Here is a 23,840-nt window from a genome sequence, read left to right as displayed (position 1 = left end):
TGGCCCAGCACCCACCACTCTTCAACCGCAAAGGCCTTGACAACTTGGCAGCTTTTGGCAACAAAGAGGAGAGCCCTTCTTCCTCTGTGATATGTTCCCAACAGGGGATCCTACGGCAGGGTTGCTTATGCCCTAGTCTATGATAGGGTTTGATAAGAGAGTCCTTTATTTTACACATTTACTCCTTTCTCCATGGCATGTGCACGTGGAACAGCTGGGATGGGAGCACTCACATACCTGGCCACCAGCTTGAGTCAGAACCATGTCTTCCCTCTGATTTTTAGGACCTGTTGCCAAGTCCGGTTTATATTCTAAGGCTCTTCACGGCGTGGCCTTTCTTAGGTGCCCTGCCTTCCCTCCATGCCAGCTGCCTCTGGAGTCCTTCCCCTCCCCCTCCTTCCCACTCCGTCTACTATGGCCATGTGTTTGGATCCCGATGATACACAGAAATCACATGATCCATTGAGGTCCCCTTAGGCCCCAGGTAAATCAGTTGAAGTTAATACAGCAGGGATGAGGATTTTTGCCTGGCTTCCTGGGCCAGCCACATGCAGACCTTGGTCCAGTGCAGTGGACACTTTTGTAATTGCTCCCATTTCTGTCTGCTGCTTTGTCAGTGGCTTCCTGGTAAATGAGTCTCTGCACTCACAGGGCTACCACAGTTGGCTCCATCAGGGTATCAGCCACATGGCATGTCCCATGGGGCAAGAATTGTGTTGTCCATGGGATGCAGCACAGGGTTTGGAAAGCCAGAGGGGCAGCTGAGGGTCAAGCACCAGTGAGATCTTGTTTAAACAGGAGTTAAAGAGAATGGCCTAAAAAGGGCTATGGATCCAGGGGTCTAGAAATGGTGCTGTGATCAAGCAAATTGTGTTTGAGGATGATTGTCCTAAGTACCTACAGTTGTCTACTACTCACCTGTGCAGGCCAGACTATGCTCGCTCTGCCGATGGGCCAGGCTGACTTTGAGGACCAGGCAGGCATCACATGCTCCAGATAGGAATTAACCAATGGCTAGAGCCCCTCCTTGGGCTTGAGGGATTATTTATAAGCATAAAGAGAGCCAAAGACTACAATTCCTTTATAGTATTGGGCTTAATAGTGCAACTAACAGTATTCTAACTGGATTGGAAATTGAGAATTTTCCTTTTTTTTTTTTTTAAAGATTTATTTACTTATTCATGAGAGACACACAGAGAGAGGCAGAGACACAGGCAGAGCAAGAAGCAGGCTCCCTTCAGGAAGCATGATGTGGGACTTGATCCCAGGACCCCAGGATCACGCCCTGAGTCAAAAGCAGATGCTCAACCACTTAGCCACTCAGGTGTCCTAGGAAATTGAGAATTTTCTATGCAGTTTAGGTTCTTTTGAATTCCAGCTGCATACACAGTAGACCCCCCAACCACCATAAGTGGGAGTATATGACAGCCTGGGTATTCTGTTATTGAAGCAAAGGTAATCATATCTTAGTTTACTCCAGTCCCCTTTTCACAGAGATGATTGCTTTGTATTGTTTTCTTTTTCCACTGTTGTCCAAGAGGGTCTCTGATACCTCCTTAGTGTCACCCTCAGCTTTTCTCACACTGTGTGTGACACACAGTCACTTAGGGGAATGTGATGGGGGCAGTTCTTGTGTTTCAGGAGATGAGGAGTGACTTGGGTGGCCTGTGAATAATAAGCTGAAGGTCATTATCTGTGTTGCTAGCTCCTAGCTGAGCAGCAGTATCACAACTAACCTATCAATCAATCATTTAGTCATTTAATTAGAACCTACTGTGTGCCCATCATTTTCCTTGGCCTTGTGGACCATTAGACATGGTGCCTATCCTTGGATTGCTTACATACTAGTTGAAGACACAAAAGTTACACCCGTGAAACAATTAGCAATCCCCTAAGTGCTCAACAGCTCAACAACCCTGAACAGAGAAGAGGGAGAGCTCAGGGTAGTTAGGAATGAGAGAGTATTTTCAGAAAGGGATGGAATGAGAGATAGAAATAACCTGATTCTCAACATTTCTTGTGCCTCTCCATCCAAAAGGGAGAAGCTGAGATGCTATTGCACTTATGACAGGCCAGCATTGGGTACCAGCGGTACTGATACGGTCACTAAGGGGTCCCGGGTGCCAACCCTGGGTTCAGGAAGGGAAATCAAGGTGTCTGGGTACTTGCATGACTTTGAGAGTGAGCACCTCCTTATAGGGGTACTCTAGGTGCCCCTAACTCCACCTGGTCCTAGCATTCGACTTGTCCTATCATTCTGATGCGTATGCTCTCACTCTGTTTCATTCCCTAGCCCCATGTTCTCTGTATTTCTCCTTTTATTCATGTTATTTTTCTCTCTCCTGGTTGTTTCTCTCCATTCTGCCTCTTCTGTTCTTTTCCTTCCCCTTTCTGCCGGTCTGTCTCTAGTAGCTTCCCAGTGCCCCTCAGTGATGGGCTCCAAACGTTTCTAGATTCTAAAGTAGGCTGGTGTTCAGAGGTCATGGGGCAGGTGCAAGCAATGGCTGTGACCTGTGTCAGCATTGTTATTTTAAATACTGTGATAACAATAATACTGTTACATATCAGAACCTGTAAGTCTTTGGATCTGGTTTCTAAGAAGGCCTAAGTTCTTTCTCTGTAAGAACTCCTATGTAAAGGAGTAAGATGACTTAAGTTTCATTGAAAAATTAACTTTAATGAAAGAGATTAATAAATTTTATATTCTTGGCCAACTAATGCTTCCAAATATCTTCCCTTTGGAACATAAGCTCCTTGTTTATCTACCTGGTTCTCGACTGACCCCTCTCACTTTATCTCCAGCACCTAGAACAGGTGGTACACAGTAAGTGCATAATACATATTTGTCAAATAAATGAATGTGGAGTTTTAGGATTTGAAGGGGTGTTTTAAAATGAGGGGGAGATGGAGGTATGATTAGTCCCAGGAACGAGGCAAAATTATTTTAAATATTGGAGATGAAGTTTGAAATGGAAGTTATGCTATAGCTTAATATCCTCCACTTCTGAAATAATAATTGGTGTATAAACTTGGTCTCCTCATGTAACCACTATAGGCCTTAGTGCCTTCTTGATTTTGATTTTGAATCTATTGTCTTTCTCCCATTTCCATCTCCACTTGGTGCCTGGACGACTCTTTGAGCAGAGCCTCGGAGAACCAAACAGTGTATGGACAGCATCAGTCAAGCAAAGACTTGCTTATGAATTTTGGGAATAGAAGTTAATTTTCTCCTGCAAGTTTTCACAGTGTAAGCTTGTGTTTTCTCAGTTTTATTCTGTATTACTATTGGTTACAAACATTGACTACACAGGTCATTCCTTTGGTTCCTGCACTTCTGCTTTTGTAGGCATGATGCCTTGTTAAATAATGTTAATCAGCTGAGGAGGTATAGATTAGGTGGCCTGAGAATCAAAGTCTGTGAGGCCTACAACGAAGAAGGTAGCCTCAGCCCCACCCCACATTCTCTGGGCCCCTCTGGGTAAAGTGCCAGGCACTTGCTTGACATAGTTTGGGTATTCAATAGAAGTATTCGGGTATTCAAGAAGGAGGAAGCTGATTTTGTATAAAGCGCTAGGATATCACATCTTAACAATCTTGGAAGTTTTTACTCTGCCCCTCATGTTTTGCTCACTGTTATTCAACATTTTTCTTTTTCCACTTGGTCAATTCCTTCCCTTCCATTTTGGCAGTTGCACTGACTTACTTTTCTGAGCCAGAAATGGTGAGAGGGATGGTGGCAGCGAAGACACAGAGAGGGGGATGTGGGAGGCTATTCTCTGACATGAAATAAAACGTAAATGTAGCTGTGAGACTGCTTCAACTGTGAGTGTGAGCGGTGGTAGCACCAGGTGATCGCTTGAGACATTTTAGAAGATCCCCATCTTTTAGAATGGGTATTGCAAATTGGCAGCCCGAGGGCCAAATTCAGCCACAAACATAATGGTTTAGCTAGCAGAGCATTTGGAAATGTTTTTGCTAGGTACAGCCTAGGAGATGACCCACTCCCTGTTGTCTTGTCCTGGGCAAGTAACATGCTTATGCAAACTGCCTGTCCCCTCTCTAGGGTTTGCTTTAACAATTTACACTCAGATGTCAGTTGAAGCTCCTTTATGGTGATTCTCCCACCGAAAGAAGACGTACAGCAACTCATAACCAGCTCCCTTGTCCTTACTGCCCAGAGCAGTTTAGGCCGTCATCACAAAGCTTGATGACCATGTCTGTAGACCGTCACCGCAAAAATCAGCCTTCTGATTGACTACTAGAAATTGCCTGACTCCATGTTTCAGAACCTCTCCTACTTTTTCCTGCCATGCTAGATATGTGACAAGCCAACCTCTTTCTGTGTCAGTCTTTGCCGTGTCGAGCTCTGTTGGAAGCCTCTGGGAGTTCAGTGTGCAAAGGAGATAAGCCAGGGGCATGATGCTTGCTTAACAGTTCTCTCTGTAGTGTCCTTGTATTCTTAGCTCCTTTTTTCTTGCCCATTTCCTTGGTCTTTTATCATAAATTCCCTGTGTTGTTTCTATACCACTCTTGGCAGGATAGCCCACTGTATTCCTTTATTAGCTCAACTTTGAAAGGAAAAGGATGCCAGGGTATCATTTGATGGTTTTTCTCTGCTAGCTTTTGGGCACTCAGATTTACTGGATCATCACATTTTAATACCTTTGCATCCCATCCGTTTGCCCCTCCCAGAAGCTCTTCGCCTTTTCCAGTCCTTACTTCATCACATTACAATGTTCCATATCTACTCTGGTGTCAGAAATGGGCCTCCCCTCCCCTATGTCACACCACTTCCTTTCAACTCCTCTGTGAGAATGTGGAACCCCAACCACTGGGAAGTTTCCATGGAGGGCCATTTGATTCTCTCTTAAGGATATCACAGAAGGGATTTCTACAGTCACTGAGGGTAGGTTTTAAGACCACCTCAGTCTGTTCCAGCTCTTAAAAAAATTATTTTAATGCAATAAGTTTATTGGGGGAGTATTCTAGGGATCAACATTGTCAAGGAAATAATAGAACAGGATTGAGTAGAGAGGGATGTTGAACTCCATTGCTGTTACAGCATTTTTCTGCCATTTTTTAAATAGGGCACTCTGAGGCTGGAACATATTTTCAGAGCTGTCTCAAATCAGGTAAGGGAGCCAGGTCTTTATCCCCCACATGGACCAGTAAATTGATGTAGGATGCCCTCAGGAAGGGGGCATGACTGTGGCCCTATTCTAGCCTTTAGATTCTGAAAATGTGTTCCAGGATGTGTTTGGCTACTTGTACAAAGGGGTCTGCATATATTCCCAAAGTGCACACCCAAAGCCCTTAGGATCTGGTGCCTCACTAAAGTTTTCTGTGATTATTGCCTTGAAAATATTGTCTGTTGATGACACTGGTAAGCACATTTATTAGTGATGGGGTATTTGTCTCAGCTAGAAGCAGGGGCTGGGGGTGGTGGTGGTGGTGGTGGCAGGAGACAAAGGGAAACAACACGCCAGCAGGTAAGACTGGACTCCAGAGGGGATGACAGGGACTGGGGGTGGAGTATGAAGAAGGAGGCCTCACCTTACAATACACCTCTCAGAATGGAACCTGCTCAATTTTTAATTTTCTGCCTTAGGCATGAAACATGCTTTGTTTTATCTTTAGCTTCTGCTAGAGGGGGTCTGAGTATTTTCTCAGCTTACCTTTTCCAGTGTCTCAGGCTCTTCACTCTGGGGGGCCTTGCTTGTGGTTTTAACCTTTTATCTTTCTTTGTGATGGTTGTTTTGAGTTTACAACTAATCAAATATTCCATGGGCACCCTGGGGTTTGACCGGTCAGTAAGGAGCCAGAGACAATTCAAAGCCTATTTCCCACTTTCCAGACTCACTGAGCGATTTGAGGAAAGGAGGGAGCTCCTAACACATGGAGTGTGAATTGTGTGCATAAGCAACTTGAAACCCAGGCAACCTTCCGCTCAGGATTTCCCGTTAATCAGCTGGGTTTTCTGGCATAGCAATGAGCAAATGGCATTAATGAGGTAGGCACAGATGATGGCACAGGGGCTTGGACACTTAGTAGGAACTGGGCTTAGCAAGGTAGAGAAACAATATGTGAAGGGGGTTATTTTATCCTCTGTCTCTCTCTCTCTTTTTTGTTTTACAGTAGCAACTTTTTGGCTGATTAAAGTACTTTTCCTGGTTCCAAGAGGGAAGTGTCTTTTGTACTACACACTAGAATGTCAGTTCTCATTACTAAGCCCTAGCTGTTCAAATGCTGTCTGAATCTCCCCAAGGCCTCCTTGGGGAGGCTGTAGGCAGAAATTTCAAGGAGCTTATGCCAATTATTTTCTTTCTATCTACATATTGATGGCTGACCCACAGTAATCATGTGAGTCAGGTGTTATGAATACAGTTTCCTTTATTTCATTCATGGCTTTTAAGACAGACAGATAAGATTTTTTTTTTTTTTAAAGACTCTTTTTCCCTCAGGTTCTTGCAACTGCCATTTTGTTTTCTACTTGAGAATGACACGGCAGATCAGAGAGAGAGTGACCCGTTTTATTTTGTTTTGTTTTTTTCAATTATTTGGGCCTTTTCCACACTGATTACCAGAGTTAGTAGAGGATGCATAAGATAAACATATTCTGAGGCCTCAGTAGTGGGAGCAGGTGTAGAGCTCTGGGGTTCATTGTTTAAAAAGTCTATAATTTAGGATCCTTTTATTAAGTAGTAGATATTAACCTGGCAACTCATAGGGGAGAAAACAATTAATTGAAGGATATGTAGTAGTCATTTATTAAGAGCCAAAGCTGAAGACCAAGTATCAGAAAGTATGGGCACCTGAGAATTTAAGTAGCAGAAAGTGAGTACACTGTTCTTCTCATCTTAGGAGTCGTTATGTGCAGCATCTAAATCATTGTTTCCTTGTTAAGAAAACCAAATGTGGGCTTTGATTTTTTTTTCATACTGTCATTAGACTGTATATCATAAAATATTTTGAATTAAAAAAATATTGTCACTTTCTCTTTAGGGAAGTGACAATATTTTGGGTCATCTTGAGTTTACGTCCTTGTTCTGTTCACGATTAAAATTTCCAGAACAATCTGAGTTGACTCAATTTGGGCCCATGCCAACCACTAGATAAGCGTGAAGAACCTTAACTGATAGTCTTTCTGAAATCACTCTCACAACAAGGGGAACATGCATGCTTGGACAGGCTAAGTCAGCAGATGCCCATCATAAGCTGAGAGGTCCCAGATTGCTCTAGCAAGGAATGTCCAATGCCCCAATCTTACACTGACTCTTGTCATTATTACAAAGTGACAGGAGAGTGTGCTATGATCTGAATGTTTGTGTCTACCTGCAAATTCATATGCTGAAACCCTAATCCCCAAGGTGATGGGGTAAGTTGTTGGGGAAATAATTAGGGGTAGATGAGGTCATGAGGGTAGGGGCCTCGTGATGAGATTAATGCCCTTATAAAATGAGGGTCAGAAATGTACGTGCTCTCTTTCTCTTTCTTTCTCCCCCTCTCTCTCCCTTCACTGTGTACACATCAAGGAAAGGCTAAGGGGAAACATAATGAGAAGGTGGCCATCTGAAAAACAGGAAGGGGGCTCTCAACAAACACTGAATCTGCTAATGCCTTCATCTTGGATTCCCCAACCTTCTTGGAAGAGTCCTCAGACTCTCCTAGAACTGTAAGAAAAAGATATTTGTTGTTTAAGCCACCCGTCTATGGTATTTTGTTATAGCAGGCCGAACTACGATAGAACCTTTTTCTCCTTTTCTCAAAGAAGCCAGATGGACTTCACGTTGCCTCTTTTGGAAGGAAGAGGAACCACAGTCATCCATCTCCACAGGTTCCATCCTAGCAGAGAGGAGAAGCTAGGGTACATGGTTGGCTCAGACTCTATCTTCCTAGGCTCTGAAGATTTTTCTTGAGTGGTTGGAAATGCTGGAAGGGTGGGTGATGACTCTCCCAAATTCCTGCCTCCCAGTCATCCTCTTCAGCTGATCAGACAGGCTTCTATCAAGTCTTAGCAGGCCTCATGTGTATTATTTATTTGATTAAAAAAAATTGTGTCATTTGCTTTTAAGGAGCCTCTGGGAATGAGCATAATTAAGCATAGATTAAAATGTCTGAAAGATTGAAAACCACCATAATGATATAGTGAAAAGAATGCAAGAAGCTTAAAAACATCCCCACATTGTCATTCCATCAAAGCATCCCAATTTACAATGATACCCTAGAAACCAAGCCTCACTGGAAAAGATCAAACTGGGATTTCAGCTGTTGAACACGGACAGAGATTCTAATAATTTGGGAAGATTAATTCGGAAAAGAAATCATCAGTACCATCGATGGAAGCTAAAGGGCATCAGTTGGCTTCAAAGGAGAAGAAGGAAGAGAAGAAAGAAGAAAAAGGGAAGAGAAGGAGAAGGAGGAAAAGGAGAAGGAGGAGGAGGAAGAAGAGAAGGTCCCATTGAGACACCATAACAAACACCGCAGGGGATAAGCAGGGGATTGTGCACCTTGTCTGAACACTTGCTTTGAGCCAGGCGATGTTCTAGGTGAGTAAGGGGGGCACACTGTGGAGTGCAGGAAGATATGAAACAATTTAGATATTTACACATCCTGAGATGCTCTCTGAAGGAAACACAGAGTGTGTAAGACACAAAACTCAAGGTGGGTGGTAGGGCTTCTCTTCGCCATGGTGATTTTGAGTTGGGTGAAGAAAAGAAAGTAGCCCTGTGAAGATTGGGGAGGGGTTTTCCCTGCAGAGGGAGTAGAGATCACAAAGGCCAGGAGGAATCCAGGCAGGATGACGGCTAGGTTATCCTTCCTGGAGCCTCTCGGGGAGGGGAGCAGGAATGTGTATGTCAGGGTGGGGCACACAGTGACCGACATGGAGAACAGTCACCCAGCACCCTCTCCGGAGGGCTACTTTTAGCTACCTCTACTAGTCAGCTGCTTCAGGCTGGAAGTAATAGGAAGCCTAACTAGGGGTAGATTAATTATAGAAATCTAAAAGTTTTTTTTTTTTTTTAATCAAACAATCTGAAAATTGGCAACTCCGTCAGCACAGCAACTCAATGATATCATCAAGTTCCTGGGACTTTTCTTTTCATGTTTTTTCCTTACGATGTCATTCTCTCCTGGCTGCAGGGTAGATGGTAAGCTCCGTGTCCTCGCAGAGCAGCAGACCAAGCAGGAAAGAGATTGCATCCTCTGAAGGCTGCTGAAACAGGGCTGACTAGATGTCAGCATCCCTAGACTAAGAAGGACCAGAGGGTGTGAGCTCAGGCATGGCCCTATCTGCGCCCAACACAGAAGCTGTGCCCCAGGTTAGCCCAGATCGTCTTAGGAGAGAAAACTCATGGAATAACTGAAGGGGGAGTGGGGGGTGTCCCAGGGGAGCCTGTTGTCGCAAGCCCACGTGGAGGAACAGGACTGTGATCTCGGCTGAGCTTTGAGGGGGCAGGAGGAGAGGGCTGCGGAGTGCTAGAGGGGACACAGCAGTGCCTCTACCTTGGAGTGAAAGATGGAGAGCGGGCAGTGCAAGCAGAAGACACTAGTGTGCACAGGATAGAGGTGCACAGTGCAAGCTGGAGGGAGCAGGGGCAGGCTCTGGGCTGACTCCTAGCCTTTGCCCCGTACCCCATCATCTAGGAAATGGGGGTGATAGTGGTAACGTCCGCCCGTAGGGGCTTAGGATGAGTAGCCACTTAGTTCCTTTGAAAGCACACCGAGCAATCTCGGCACACAGCAATCGGTAAGCAAAGGATGGCTCTGGATTTACTGTTATTCTCTGCCACTCACCTCTTCTGGGGTCAGATCATCCTGCATTTATTTGTAGAGCGGACATCTGCTTTACAGACCACAAGGCATCTTCACTTGTGCTCCCTCATGGGCTCCTCTTTACAGCACCTTGGGGCCCTAAGCCTGGAAAACCTTGAGGCGGTGGCAGGGCTGTAGCACTCAAGAGCCTTGAGAGGGGCTGCCCTCTGCTCCTTTCAGGAGCCGCTCCCCCCAGGGGGGCATGTGGAGGAGAGCACTCGGTATGCCTGGGCTCGAGCTGCTCAATGCAGCAGCAGCATTTTTTTTTTTTTCTGTTCATGAGGTCAGGAGCGTTCTTGGCATCGCCTTAGCTGCTCCTCAGTGTGCCCGGGAGGCTGGGGTGGGGCGTAGGGGGTGGAGGGGAGAGAGGTGTGAATGGAGAAGCACGACCTTTTCATTTCTTTCCTCACCAGCGGCAGCATTCACTGCCTCCAGAATCTGGGCATCTGTGGGAGAGCTGAACTCTGTTTTATGAGACGATCTTTTTTTCTTTTTCCCCCTTCTTCTTCTTCTTTTTTTTCTTTTTTTTTCTTTTCCCATCAACACTTGTCAGGGATTCAAGGCAAAAAGCCTGGCAAAGGCCTGTGCTTCTGCACCAGCTCAGGCAAAAGATGGGTCTAAACAGGGAACAGAGAGAGGCATTGTTCCAAACACTGCAGAGTGGGAAAAGTAGGTCAGGGAAGAAAATGCAGGTTTGACAGAGCTGGGAATTGAACTTGTCACCTCAGAGCTCATTGGTGTAGAAAGTGAACAGCCAGCAAGGGACCGGGGAGTAACTGCAGTCTGCTGCCAGGCTAGGGGCAGACACACGCTGTGAACAGCCGCCTGCGTGATGGTCATTGCCTCCTTCCAGGGCCAAACGCTGCCATCCTCCCTCCTGCCCCACACTCAAAACCCCTACCCTGGGAAACTCAACCAAGTGATGATTCTAGACGGGAAGAGCAGCTGAGACTGTCTCTGGAGAGAGTGCCAGGCGGCAGCTTCCCAGCCACCAGCTGCATTTGCAGGACTGGGAATTGAGACAACCCCCCTCCACCCCCAGACGAGGCTCTAATTACAATCAACATCACCTTCTAGGAAACTTCTGGGTGGATGGCTACCAGCAGAGAAAAGCTTTCTCCTCACTACCCTCCGGTTGGTACTGGAGCCAGGGGTTCTGGCTGTAGCCTGGGAAGAGGAAAAAATACCTCAATCAACATGCCCAAACCTTGGTAATCCTCCTACTTTCTCCCAGAGTCAAGGTATTGAGCTATTTTGGATGAAGGGTGCTTTCTCCTTGACTCTTATATCACTGCATTTGGAAATATCTCCAATTTCTTGCTCTGGACATGCTTTTTTTTTTTTTTTTTTTTTTAGAGGGAGAGAGAGCACGAGTGGGGTGAGGGAGGGGCAGAGGCAGAGGGAGAAGCAGGCTCCCCAGTGAGCAGGGAGCCCAGTGAGGGGCTCAATCCCAGGACCCTAAGATCATGACCAGAGCTGAAAGCAGACACTCAACCGATTAAGCCAGCCAGGCGCCTCTGGACACAGCTTTTGCCTCATAAACGCCCCCTCCTCCTTGTGGGTCTCAGACACCTTTCTGTAGCAATAAGAGTGGCTTAGGATCGGTCTCAGACCGCCTGCTACACATTGGCACCAAGAAATGCAAGTTCACTGGATATTCCAACGGACACTTGGATCTGAAAGAAACGTGTAGCTACAGACCACAAACCTCTGTGGCCACCACTCATTCCCAGACTTTTTGTTGTAATTAATGACTTGTTTTCCCTCTCTGTGAAGTGGGGATAGCAGTGGGAATAACACCACTTATTTAAAATGGGAAGACTGTTAGACAGGATCTAAACACTCAGATTCCATTTCTGCCAGCTATTCATCTAGTGACTTTAGGCTATTTGTTGAAATTTATCACCTCAGGTTTCTCAGCTATAAAATGGGAATGATATAATTTATAACAGAGTTGTAAGGTTTCAACCAAACATAAATGAATTTCACATGTGAAAGCACCTTTCCCAGCCTTGGTGCCTAGAGGATGCTTAATCCAATGTTTGCTTCCTTCTTTCCCCATTGTTGATAATACTGAATTTCTGGAGGATGTGTTTGAAGTTAGATATACTGAAGACTAGTTTTTAAAAAAGGGAACAGGGGTGCCTGGGGGGCTCAGTCAGTTAAGCATCTGCCTTTGGCTCAGGTCATGATCCTGGGGTCCTGGGATCAGCCCCGCATCAGGCTCCTTGCTCAGTGGGGAACCTGCTTCTCCCTCTCCCTCTGCTCTTCCCCTTGCTTGTGCTCTCCGGTACTCTCTCTCTGTTGAATAAATAAATAAAATCTTAAAAAAGTAAATTAAAAAATGGAACAGAGAACAGGATATGTCTTGACATCCAGACCTGTGGTGTTCAATAGCATAGCCACTTGCTGCACGTGACCATTTAAATTTAAAATAATTAAAATGAAAATGAAAAACCACAGGTCCTCAGTCACACTAGCCACAGTTCAAGTGTTCAATGGCTACATGTGGCTAGTGGCTGCCATATTGGACAATGCAAATGAAGAACATTTCCATCATTGCAGAAAGTTCTGTTGGACAATGTTGAAAGAATTCTTATAGAAATTACTTTGGCAGCCCGGGTGGCTCAGCGGTTTAGTGCCGCCTCCGGCCCAGGGTGTGATCCTAGAGACCTGAGATGGAGTCCCACGTCGGGCTCCCTGCATGGAGCCTGCTTCTCCCTCTGTCTCTGCCTCAACCTCTCTGTGTCTCTCATGAATAAATAATTTTTAAAAATCTTAAAAAAAAAGAAATTACTTGATCATAATGTTCTTTACCAAAAGAACAAGTTTCTTAAGGCAAAACCTAGATGTATTTTTGCCTTGGAGTATATAATCTTCTTTCAGTGGCATATCCTTTAAGACCCACAGTATTTCTTTCTTTAAAAAATTTTTTTTCATCATGATAAGGGTATTCTTTAATCCCTACCCCCTCTCCCCCACTCCCCTACCCACCTCCCCTCTGATAACCATCAGTCTGTTCTCTATGGTAAAGAGTCTGTTTCTTGCTGTTCCTCTTTCTTTTTTCCTTTGCTTATTTGTTTTGTTTCTTAAATTCCACACCGGAGTGAAATCATGTGGTATTTGTCTTTCTCTGGCTTATTTTGCTTGGTAGCTTCATCAATGTTGTTGCAAATGACAAGATTTCATTCTTTTTTAGGACTGAATAATTTTCCATTGTGGATATATAGATAGATAGATATAGATATAGATATATAATTCTATATCTATATATATCACCTCTTCTTTATCCATTCATCAATCTGTAGACCCTTGGGCTGAGTTTGGTTATTGTAAATAATGCTGCAGTAAATGTAGGGGTGCTTGTATCCCTTTGAATTAGTGGTTTTGTATTTTTGGGTAAATACCAGGTAGTGTGATTACTGGATCATAGAGAGGTTCTAGTTTTAACTTTAGGTTCTAATTTTAACTTCCTCAGTTTTAACTGAGGAACCCCCATGCTGTTTCCCACAGTGGCTGCACCAGTTTGCACTCCCACCAACAGTCACAAGTGTTCCTTTCTCTCCACATCCTCACCAACACCTGTTGCTTCTTGTATTTTTGATTTTAGCCCTTCAGAACAGGTGTGAGGTGATACTTCACTGTGGTTTTGATTTGCATATCCCTGTGATGAGTGACATGGAGCATCTTTTCAGTTGTCTGTTGGCCATCTCCTCCCGCCAAGCTCATCAGACAGAAAGATGTAGAAGAAGGAAAATGGAGCTTTCATAATGTGCTTCCCTATATGGCTTTGTGCCTGGGAAGTGAGGGAGAAATGCCACCACACTCTAATTGTACTGTGGGGCAGAAGAGGTGACTTTAAAGCAGATAAGAATCCTAATTCTTCGGCCTTCCAAGAGCTGACTCAGAAAGGAGGATTTTGGGGCCCAGGGTGAAAGAGGTTGTTGTTGCCGATGTGATAATGTGAATAAGGAAGTTGGAAAAAAAGAATAAAACAAAATTAGTGTGAAACTAGGAAGAGGGATATTTTGTAAACTCTAAGCTGCTTTGGCCTCTGGCTATCCGTATTAGTATAAAAACTTTTTGGTGGTCATTTTCCACCCCAAGGACCCAAGTGCCCCAAGGACCTGTGACTTCAAGTTTCCATATGACACCCCTTCCCTTGAGGCGGTGAGCATGAGTTATCCAACTGCTCTCACTTTCTGTGATCCAAATAGAGCAGAAGAAGTTTCCTGGAGGGATTAAAATGCACACCTGAATGACTCTAGCCAGCTCCAGCCTGGAGAGAAGCAGGAGTCAGGGTGATGGGGGTGGGGAAGCATGAAATAAGTCAAGGTTAATTCAGCATGTGAGGGAAGTTTGAATTATTCATTTTCTGACCCTGTACCAGGGACTTCTTCCTGCAGTCTGTTACAGTCTCTTTTGGGGCACTCTAGTCACACAGATTTCTCAGCCACCTTTAACAACCATGCCTTGTCTTCTAGTGTTCAGCAAAGGGATGGCCAACCCAGGGCTCTGGTGCCCCTAGCAGTCTGGAAGCTGCCTTTTAGGGGCCCGAGGATGTGGCCTGGCTGGAGGGAGGCAGGGGCAGCCACTTAGCACTTGGTTCCCATTTGGGCTGAGCGGTCAGCAAGGGTAAGAAGGGAGATTAAAAGCAAGAAGTGAGAAAAGCATCTGAGTGTTCGGAGGAGGGTGGGAAGGAGGAGGAGGTTTCATGGAAGATGTGTGATTTGGTTTCCTTACGTCACCGGAGCTCTTTTGTCTTTCCATGACATTTCCAGTGGGAAGTTCAGCCAAAGGAGAGACAAAATCCAGCCGAAGCTTTACTGACTGAAGCAAGCAGGGACCATCAGGGACAGTGGCGATGGCCCCTCAGAGCCGTGGGCCTTGGCTAGCCAGTTCTTGCCCCCAGGGGCTCTTTCTCACGTCTTGCTGTTCCTCAAAGTATGCGTCACAAAATATGCCAAGTGGTTCCAGGATCTCCGAGGTGCTTTGGCTGGCATTTTATTTAACTTGTGACATTTTTGCCTGTTCCTCTTCGAGTGGGCGTCACTACCACCCAAGCCTGCAGTTGTCGCTGAATATAAAATCCTGTCCAGTTATCCCTTGGTTCTGATCGTGCCCCCGGGGCCCCCGCTCCCAACCTGGCTGCGAGAGCTCAGTGTGGATGAGGCACCCATGCAAGGCTCCAGACCGGCCTTTCAGGAGCAGAAACTGAGGAAGGTCCACGAGCAGACTGCACTCGGGAGCTCCAGATTGGAACCTCTTCTCTCTGGTTGAGCCTAACTCCAAAGCCATTTAAAATAGAGATCACAGGCTCAAATGCCTCCAGGGTCCAGGCAGAAGGAAGTGGGTCAAGGAAATGAGTGAAGCGGGGTTGAGAGGACAGCGGTAGGGAGTGGTGAGGACTGCGGTAACTTGCAGAGCATAAGGTGGGTGGACGTAGGAGGAAACCGGCGGGCTGGTCATACAGGAAGGCCAGGCCAACATTTTCCGACTTGCCAGTGTTTTGTGAAGTCTTCAGATTTTAAAATGCTGGCCCAAAGTCAGGCCAAGCAAAAATCATCCTTGGGCCAGATTCAGCCAGTGGGACGCCAGTGTGCAAACCACGATTTGGACTCATGTGTGACAAGGCTGCTTCAAGTACACCGATTTGCACAAATTATTTGTTTCATGGCTCCTGAAAGCTCCCCTAAAGGGCACTGGTATCAGATAAGGCCAAGGAGTGAGCACCATATTCCTCTTCATGTGAAGCTGTTTTGCTAAGTGGCTTTTCCCAGCCCTCAGCTGTAGAGCTCCCTACCCTGTTCCAAGCATGGCCTGGTCCTTCTTGGGGACTGGAAATTGTGCTCTCGCTCCTCTTCCAGCTAATTGCTTTAATGCATCCTGAATGTATCTACGCTGCCGCCCCTAGCCACTGGGTCATCACTTATTCACAGGCCTAAAGTCCCTTAAGCAGCCTCCCGCTGGCCCTCACGCGGCAGGGGATTAATGTAGTCTGGTTGGTGAGTCAAAAAGAAAGATGACATCATTTTCATGTCAGGAATGAGGATGTGTGTTTGTGTATGTAAGGGTTATGGAGCGCGAAGAGAGGAAAACCAAGGCTACTTCTCTTATAAACTGGCACGGAGCTCCCTCCACCCCCTTCTTTTGCTTTCAATCCAATCTGGCTTCTCCCAAGTGAGTTATTAATATGGGACACAGCCTGGCTTCCTCCCTTCTGTCTCCTCATATAAATCCAACTAATTAATTTAGTTTAACAAGAGGAATCTTTCTCTATCTCTTCCAATCTTCGTCGTTCAGCTTAGATTCTCTTAACTCAAACACACAACACACAACTTTAATAACCACACCTAGACCCTTATCTGTATCATCATGAGATCCACTGTCACAAACTGGGGGGATAGGAATCTTACAATAAAGGGACTTTAGAATGAGAAGATGGGTCAGCTATCAGGTAAAGGCTGGAATTCACATTCTGTCTGGTCCAATGAATGAAAGGAAAATGGAAAGAATCGTGCATGTGCTGGAAATCCAACAATCTGAAGAGATGTACAAATGGGTTTTGGAAAGCTCCACTACATTGAGTTTATTCAATACCGTAGAACAGCGGCATAGGAAGGCCTCCTCCCAAACAATTAGTTAAATCGTGTGTCTCTTTCTGTGTATGAATGGAAAACCCTACCCAAATATGCTATTTATTGCCAGTCTAGAAAATTACCCCCTCCCTCTGCCCACCCCTCCAAAACCTGAAACAATCAGGGCTGTGTTGGTTTCAGCATTGCTCTGTTTTATGTAATGGAGGCAGCACCCACAAGCTGAATAAGGTAAGGGACATTCAGGTCAGAGGGCAGAGGTGAGGGCAAAGCAAGAGTAAATGGGAGCTCTCCTGTTCTCATCCAAGGCAGAAAGGTGTGGGACGGATTTCCCATGTGAATGAGGACTGGTGGAACTTCCCAGATCATTCCTTAGAGCTCCTTTAATTCTTTCCTTGGTGCTGCTAGGGATTTTCTTTCTTTGTGGAAAGTGTCAATGCTTGTCTTTCAAAAGCCAAAAAAAAAAGTAAAAAAAAAAAAAATAGAGGATTTGCAAAAACAAGCGCCATGCTGCCCATTTGCACGCTGGTGCAGAGAGAGGAGTCAGGAACTGCTAATGAATGTACCAGCTGTGTGTGGAAAATCAGCCAAGCTTGGGCTTTGGGCTTTCATTTCTCTGCGGAGATCCTTATTCTAGACTGCCCGTGAGAAACATGAGCATGGCTTCAAGCACAACCCGAATAAAGAGCAAAGGTAATGAAGGTGAGGCTATCCTGGAATATTAGCTGAAAATGAACCCTTGTCTTGAGGAAAAGCAGCTCTAATTCTGTTACTCCTTTCGGATTTGGTAACAATTTAAATACAGGCAAAATCTTTCTCTTTTTAGGACCCGAGACTTTTTAATTCCACTTTCTTAGATTTGAGGACTGGAAAACTTGGTTACTTTTTTTAGGTATGTTTCTCTGTCTCTCTCTTCTCTGTCTCTCTGTCTCTGTCTCTTTTCCTCCCTCTCTTCCTCATTCCCCATCCTCCTTCCCTATATCTTCCCTGTCTTCTTATCCCTCCATTTCTTTTTTTTCTCTTCCTCCTCTTTTTTTTCTCTAGACTTATTGAGGTGTAATTGACAAGATTATAATATATTGAAGGTGTGCAACATGATGATTTGCTATACATATACATTGTGAAGCAATTCCCACCATTGAGTTAATTGACACATCCATCACCTTACATATTTACCTTTCTTTTAGAAAGCACTCTTAAATTCTACTCTCTTAGCAAATTTCAATTACACAATACAGTCTTATCAACTGTAATCATCATGTTATACATTAGATCTTCAGACCTATTCCTTTTAGAACTGAAGGTTTGTGCCCTTTCACCAGCCTCTCCCTAGGTCATTCCTCACATGGTACTAGCCCACCCCAGGCCTTGGCAACCACAATTCTACTCTCTCTGTTTCTACGAGTTCAATTTTTTAAAATTTTTCATTCTTTTTATGTTCTACAACTGAATGATACCATGTAGTATTTGTTTTTCTCTGTCTGGCTTATTACACTTAGCATAATGCCCTCCAGTTTCATCCATGGCACAAATGACAAAATTTCCTTTTTTTTAAACCGCTGAATAATATTCAATTGTATATATATGTTTCATACTCTTTTTCCATTCATAGGTCGACTGACACTTGGGCTGTTTCTACACCTTGGCTATTGTGAATAGTGCTGCAGCTGACATGGGAGCAGAGATCTCTTTGAGATAGTGATTCTGTTTCCTTTTGAGATATACCCAGACATGGAATTGCTGAATCATATGGTAGTTTTATTTTGAATTTCTTGAGGAACTCCATACTGCTTTCCATAGTGGCTGCACCAGTTTGCATTCCTACCAGCAGTGTGCCAGCATCTCCTTTCTCTATGTCTTTGATTTGCTTTTCCCTGATGATCATAGTGAAGTTAAACACCTTTTAATGTACCTGTTGGCTATTTTCATGTCTTTTTTGGAAAAATGTCTTCTCAGATCCTTTGCCTTTTTTTTAATGGGTTGTTGGTGGTTTTGTTTTATTTTGTTTAGTTTTGCCATTGAATTGTATGAGTTTCTTACATATTCTGGATATATATATTTTTGGATATATATATTTTGGATATTACCCCTTATCTATTGGATATGTGGTTTGCAAATATTCCCTCCCATTCCATAGGTTATCTTTCCCTTTGCTGACAGTTTCTTTTGCTGCACGGAAACTTTTCAGTTTGATAGAGTACCACATATTTATTTTTGCTTTGGTTGCCTTTGCTTTGGTTTCAAATCCAAACAAATATTGGCCAAGATCAATGTCATGGAGTTTACCAATTGTTTTATTCTAAGAGTTTTATGGTTTAAGGTCTTACATTCAAGTCCATTTCGAGTTGATTTTTGTGTATGGTGGAAGATGGGGGTTTAGTTTCATTTATTCTTCCTTTTTAATTTGCAAATGGCATACCTACTTTTTGATTGGAGTGGATCAAAATCCTACTGTGTATGAACTTAGGGTTGACGCAATCTTGAGTATGTCCATAGTCGTATGCATCTGTGGAATGAAAAATATAATTCATCCCTTGTGGAGATCTCCTGCACATTCATTTCTATAATAATGCTAGCCACTGTTTATTGAGCACTTAGTATGCGCAAGGCACTGTACTAAGAGCTTTGCATATACTTTTTCATTTAGTGCAATTACTAAAACTAGGAAGAAGTGGAACATCTCCTTTCTGCATTCCAGTAATCTTTTTTATAAAAAAGATTTTATTTATTTATTTATTCATGAGAGAGGCACAGACATAAGCAGGGGGAGAAGCAGGTCCCTCGAAAGGAGCCTGGTGCAGGACTTGATCCTGGGATTCCGGGATCACGCCCTGAGCTGAAGGCAGATGCTCAACAGCTGAGCCACCCAGGCATCCTTCTGCATTCCAGTAATTCTTTATTAATGGCTTTCTTCATAGACAGGATTTATGCCACAGTGCCCAGCCTAAACCTGCATGGTGACTGTTGCTGAGGACAAAATTGTTTTAGCGTGTAAATATTATTCTTATTCTAGAGAAGAGGTGGAAAGAATATTTTTCAAAGCAGTGAGCCCATGTCCATTTTGGGAAGTTTGCTCACAAGGGACTTGGATGCCTCAAAGTGGATTAACTTATTTACTCCCAAAATTTAGTCTTTGGCAAGGTACTCGATCCATTGTGCTCTAATTTCCTCATTTGTACAATGAGATTGAACTGGTATAGATAAGGGGCTTAGCACAGTGCATGGCAGACTGTAAACATCCAATGAGTGTTAGCTATTATCCTCATTGTCATTATTAAATAATCACAGCAACATGCTTATGATGGTATTTTTAGACCCATTTTACAGATGGGGAAACTAAGGCAAAAAGGACTTAAAAACTCACCCAAGGTGATACAGCCAGTCAGTTATTGGAGGCAATAATTCTCATCCCACGTCACTCTCATTACAGCTAAAATTCGATGTTGCCACTCATTATAGGAATACAATTTCTTCCTCCTATAGGAAATGTGAGCTGTGAAACAAGCACAGAATGTCCTGAAGAGTGGACACACGTCACATGAGAAGCATTTTCGATCCCTCTGGTAGAGAGGGAGTGCTTAATTACCATGTGCCACTGCTGTTAACCTCTGCAAATAAGTCTAATTATCGCAGATTAATGAACAGAGCTTAGGCACATCTAAAGGGGCTTTGCTGAGGGGTTTTCATTTCTGCATTTCATTATCTCCATAAACGCTGTTGTTCCCCATGCACACGGTTATGGAACTTTTATTATTTTTTTAGCTGCGCTCTGTGGAATACCAACAACAGTGCCTGCGAAATAGCTCAGGGCAGGGATGGCTTTCCAGGAAATCTTCAGGAAGCCTGCAAGTTGGGTGGCTGCTGCTTCGCTGTTTACTGACGCATCATGCCACATTGGTTCATAGGGAATAAAGCTTAGACGGTTGCCAAGGAAACAGGCTGAGATTTTTGAAATATCTGAAACCATGGTGAAATTTCCAGGAAAAATCAATGTCTTAGTCAAGAGTCAGGTTAAGCCTTCTCTGCATCAGGGTGAGTAGCGACAATGCAAATACAGCTTGAAAGATTCATTCCTGTGTGCACCATGACTTAAAACCGCACGTTCCATGTTGTGATTCTCAGAGAATGTTTTCTACGAATAGAAGTAACCATGTTGGCAGGCCTCATATTGGGAAGTGGCCATCATGCTGGTCCTTAGAGCAGGGCTGAGCCTGGCAGCCGCCTCTGAATGTGCCTGTGAGCACAGACAGGCCCTGGTGAGGACCTTGGGAATCCCAATGTCATATCGTGGCAAGAAAGCAAGCTGGCAGTTAGCCAAGGGCCTCAGCCATGCAGAGGCTGGGACCTAAGGAAGGTCTTGGGCACAATCCACCAGACATGTATCATTAATAAATGATTAGATTTGCAAATCTTGTCAGTAGAGATTGCTATCACAGAATTAATGAAATAAATAATGAAACATTTCCAGTGTTTCTGGCTGGCTTTCAGAGCAGAGTAGATCTCTGCCTTTGTTGCAATTTATGGCTGTCTCTTTGATCAACTCCTGGGGAGTTCAAGGAACGATTTTCCTGCTTCCAACACCCGCCTTCGGCTTTTAGGTTTGCCTTTTTTTTTTTTTTAAACTTGACTTTTCATATCATTTTGTACTTCAAACACAAAGGTTCCCCAGGATAATTTCAGATAAAGAAACCCAACAGGGTGAATAATCTGCAGTGAAGAAAATCTGAATCGCACTTGAAGAAACAACCCATTTGACACTGGGTTAGGAATGGGGTAGGGGAGGGATTTTGCTTACAAACGAACACAAAAAAGTTCACAATTTTATTTGAATGTCTCCATTTTGCACTGTCTAAAGCCGAGAGCATTTCCTGATCCAGAAGCAAGCTAAGATGCCACCCAGTGTGGATTACCCAGCAGGCAGACAAAGCATATGTTCAGGACATTAGCCGTGCCAGGGTAGCTCACATTTCTTTTGTTAAAAAAGAAAAAAAACAGATATTTCATATCCCCAAAAAAGTATCAAAATAGCCATGAAGAAATCAGATCCTTGTTGGGTTTCTTTATACTTGTTTTCTGACTCAGTGCCATTTTGATGTGAATTCCCGTTCCGGATTAGGAGGGGATGGAGCCCCAACACTCATTCACTGTATGGGACCTTTAAAGGGCTTCCTGGGATGGAATTTCATCCTTGACTCATAGAGGTCATAAGGCGATACAGCCATTATCCCTACCTTTGACACTTTGGGTAATCTTTTAGAGATGCATACTATATTACCCTAATATTGATACTATAAATAGATTTTCAGTTTTCTCCCTCTGCAAACCCACCCAGCACATTAATGGGCACATACACTCACTGTTTCTTGGAAATCATAGTGAGTCCAAAGGTTGGGGTTCTGATGGATTGCTTGCTCCTGGACTTAACTTCTTGAGAGCTGCCATTGTGTTCTTTTTTAGTTTTTGCTATTGGGAAAGTTACAATGGAACAAAGTTCAGATCTATCCAATTTTTAACGATTCAATTTAAGATATACCTATGAGTATCTTTATCTTTTCTAGTGTCATCCTGTAGCATGGTAATTCCATTGGCAAAACCCACTGGATGTTTCCTGTCTACATGGTTTAGATAATTTCTTTTGTAATCAGATACCTTCCCTGTAGAGAAAACTTTGAAAAATTAGTGGGTTGTTCAGCTAAGGAAATAAAATTAATACTAAAATTACAAGGATCAGAACAAAGCAAGCAAGAAAAACTCCCCTTTGGGCTCATAAAGGGGGTGTAAGGGCCTGCCTATAGGGGGATAAGTATTTTTATGCTATAGTTTTATGATACCTCTTTTGACATATCTCCCACAGTTGGCCAGTTGTTTAATGGGAGTATAGATACAGTTGGTTCCACTCTGCAAGATGAAAATGAGATTTTATTGTTATCAAAATATTTCTGCATTTCTTTGATTCTAAGATGCAGCATTTTTTCATAATTTCATATGATTTCTGACATCAGGAGGCGTATCAAAATCATCATCAGCCTGGCCACAATTGTGATGTGGCTGTCAATACTATGTACATGGCCATTAATATTTTCAGAATGGGTGCCAGCTATTGCAAAGGAAGTCCTGGAGGCAATAAGAAGCATTGCATCACTGACATGGTGTTGGGTGGAAAAACGTGGACATTGATGACACTGGGTCAGAAATAAAACCACAGCTTGCAAAACTGTGATTGGCAAAGCAGACAAATTATACAAACCATGATATGCACAGCAAACCAAGCTTAAAGTATTTTAACACCAGCTTGTTCTGACCCATTCACACCAAGATAAGATCACTGGCTTCCAGCACCTCATCTTATTGCAAAAATTCTGACCTATTCCCTCTCACTTACTACCTTCTGCCCCAACTACCCTATGATTACTGTGGACTTCCCTGACTCCCCTTTTGAAAGCACTGCTAAGACTCTATCAAGATGGTACTTTCTCTTGCTCAGCAAGTTTAATAAACCCAGTTTTGTGTGATCAGCAATGTTCCATGGTGGTCTTGGTACAGAGCTCTGATAATTCAAAAAGAGATTCAGTAGAATCAGGCTCTAATGCTGCAAAGTTTTAGTACTACATTAAAGTATTTATTTAACTTACATTTCCCCTTTAACATATGTACAATAGTGATATATGATAAAATACATATCTAATAAGTTTAAAAGAACTTTGAAATGGTATAAAATGAAAAACTGCAAAAAAGTGTTGTATTATAATTTATTGGCACCAATTTTTCTTTTTTAGTGGCACATAAAATAATGGTGTACTGTACAATGGATGACACTTTGCATTTGATGATATATGGTAATAAAAGCTGGCTAACTTTTACTGGACATTTCTCATGAGCCATGCACTGTGCTAAGTGCTCTACCTGCATGGACTCATTTAATTCTCAGAGCATTGCTAGGAAGTAGGTCATATGATTATCCTCATTTTCTAGATATATAAACTGAGGTATGGAGATGGTCCATGGCTACCTTGAAATAGCTAGCTAATAGCTGGAGGAGTTAGGGCTCAGGTCCAGATAATGTGCTTTTGCTGGACTAGGATACATGGGGAGAAATGGGGCACACAGCACTATTTTCTTAAAACTGGCAGAAAGCATTAATTAAGATGATAGTACTTGCACAAGGCATGTACTAAATTTTAGGATTTGGGCTTTTAAGGGTAATACATTAACCAGTTCTATAGTGCTCCTGGAAGTGAAATTGTTTCCCTTGGGTATTTCAGAAAAGGCGCATTCAGAACCTAAAATATTTGCCAGTTTATTTCTTCCAAAAAAGAGAGTTCCTTGGTGTTCAAAGCCATATATCAGGGTTAAAAAACAAGCAACCAAATAAAAACAAACCTAGCACTAGGGTCATCCATTTAAGTCACTGCTTGACAGCTGTTCTGGGAA

At 43.5% G+C, this 23,840-nt stretch overlaps 2 long non-coding RNA genes across 11 annotated transcripts in view; one reads left to right on the top strand and one right to left on the bottom strand.

Annotated features, from left to right (window-relative positions):
• LOC102156884 overlaps positions 1-23,840 on the top strand; it is a 61,958-nt gene that overhangs the window by 12,698 nt on the left and 25,420 nt on the right. For all 4 annotated transcript variants that reach the window (XR_005385292.1, XR_005385291.1, XR_005385293.1 and 1 more), the window contains one exon: positions 3,145-3,247. This is a non-coding gene — a long non-coding RNA (uncharacterized LOC102156884). The remainder of the gene's footprint in view (positions 1-3,144; positions 3,248-23,840) is intronic.
• On the bottom strand, positions 6,395-23,084 carry LOC111094350. 7 transcript variants are annotated; one of them, XR_005385298.1, is made up of 4 exons: positions 19,774-23,084; positions 18,829-18,915; positions 10,884-10,980; positions 6,395-10,430 (listed from the first exon to the last, which is right to left on the bottom strand). It is a non-coding gene; the product is annotated as an uncharacterized LOC111094350 (long non-coding RNA). The 7 variants fall into 7 exon arrangements; XR_005385300.1 differs by having other exon boundaries at positions 6,395-9,250; positions 9,796-10,980; positions 18,833-18,915; XR_005385297.1 differs by having other exon boundaries at positions 18,833-18,915.

The sequence above is a fragment of the Canis lupus genome, chromosome 37, assembly GCF_011100685.1.
Source record: "Canis lupus familiaris isolate Mischka breed German Shepherd chromosome 37, alternate assembly UU_Cfam_GSD_1.0, whole genome shotgun sequence".
NCBI classification, from domain to species: Eukaryota; Metazoa; Chordata; class Mammalia; order Carnivora; family Canidae; genus Canis; species Canis lupus.
This window is presented reverse-complemented; position numbering and strand designations above follow the sequence as displayed.